Source organism: Penaeus monodon, chromosome 23 (genome assembly GCF_015228065.2).
Source record: "Penaeus monodon isolate SGIC_2016 chromosome 23, NSTDA_Pmon_1, whole genome shotgun sequence".
In the NCBI taxonomy this organism is placed as follows: Eukaryota; Metazoa; Arthropoda; class Malacostraca; order Decapoda; family Penaeidae; genus Penaeus; species Penaeus monodon.
Genome location: NC_051408.1, coordinates 35,153,279 through 35,154,556, shown reverse-complemented (window position 1 = coordinate 35,154,556; position 1,278 = coordinate 35,153,279).

Here is a 1,278-nt window from a genome sequence, read left to right as displayed (position 1 = left end):
TTTGTCTTTCTTACTTTCGTTGATGAGGCGCGAGATTTCTTAATGCATTATATGTGAATATATATCCCATGAATTAAAGGACTGCCATATGCTAATACACTCCATTAAGCATACGGGCTAGCCTTCAAGCTTCTGGGAATCTTAACGTTTCCAATAAATAAATAAAAAATATGGGGATGGGTAGGAGATTTCACTTACTGAAATAAAGACTCCTTCAAATAAAGAAAAAGAGGGCAATCGAAAACAAGATTACACAAATGCTATAGTAGTCATTTTTAAAATACTGTATAGTAAAGGTCACGATATCAAAGTTACCAATCAGTAGTGTTAGTTTCGACGAAAATAAGAGTGAGAGCAAATCACATGATCTGCAGGGTATAGTGGAATTAAAAATCATACGAACATTTACAAAGAAAAGCGATATTATTCATATGAATGCAAAATATCAAAATACCACTTCAAATGAACATACAGCAACTGAAGTGAGCCGATTTTTTCACTGTCATGTTTGTAGTATACTTATGCATTTTAACAGTAATATGGAGAAAAGTGATTAAAACAAACGGAAATAGTGGTTTAAATTAATGTAGTACCTAAAAGTCGACAATTTATAAACAAAAAAATGACGAAATAAAAAATAAAGTACAGGGCGGAAATGGCGTAAGGCAACAAGAAAGCCAGGGAGAAACGGATGATCCTAGGAACACAGACAAGGAAGGCGGACAGTGCCAAAATAAGAGAACCATAAAAGTCCAGAGGGACTTGAACCTACGTCATCGTGTTGGCATGGCAACAAACTGACCATACTGGGTTAACTCGTTAAGCTTGTCATTAAAATAATGGTTTATTAACATCACTCACTCCAGAAGTACTGCAGTAAACATTCATCTCTTTAACATTGTTGAAGTCACGAATCTCTAGCCCAAAATGAACAACTTAATTGCGAATCAACACAGCAGGCGTGTTGGTATTGCAACAGGCGGTTCTCACGAGAGTTTTCATGCGCAGGACATACACTCTACCAACTGTTTCCTCTTCTTATTTCTCTGAACAGAGAGGCTTTGATCCTTTGTTTCAACGACCTTCAAAGATGAGAAAGTACGGTCACAGTCTTATCTGATTTTTTTTTATGTACGACCATTATATTGTGTGTAAATTTCTTTTTACATACAGTGTGACTCTAAACTGAAATAAGATCTGGCCTAATATCATGGTGAAGTCCAGGTGATCACAGTTTATTCCATTAGTATATTTTCCAAGTAGACTATTTCACCTGTG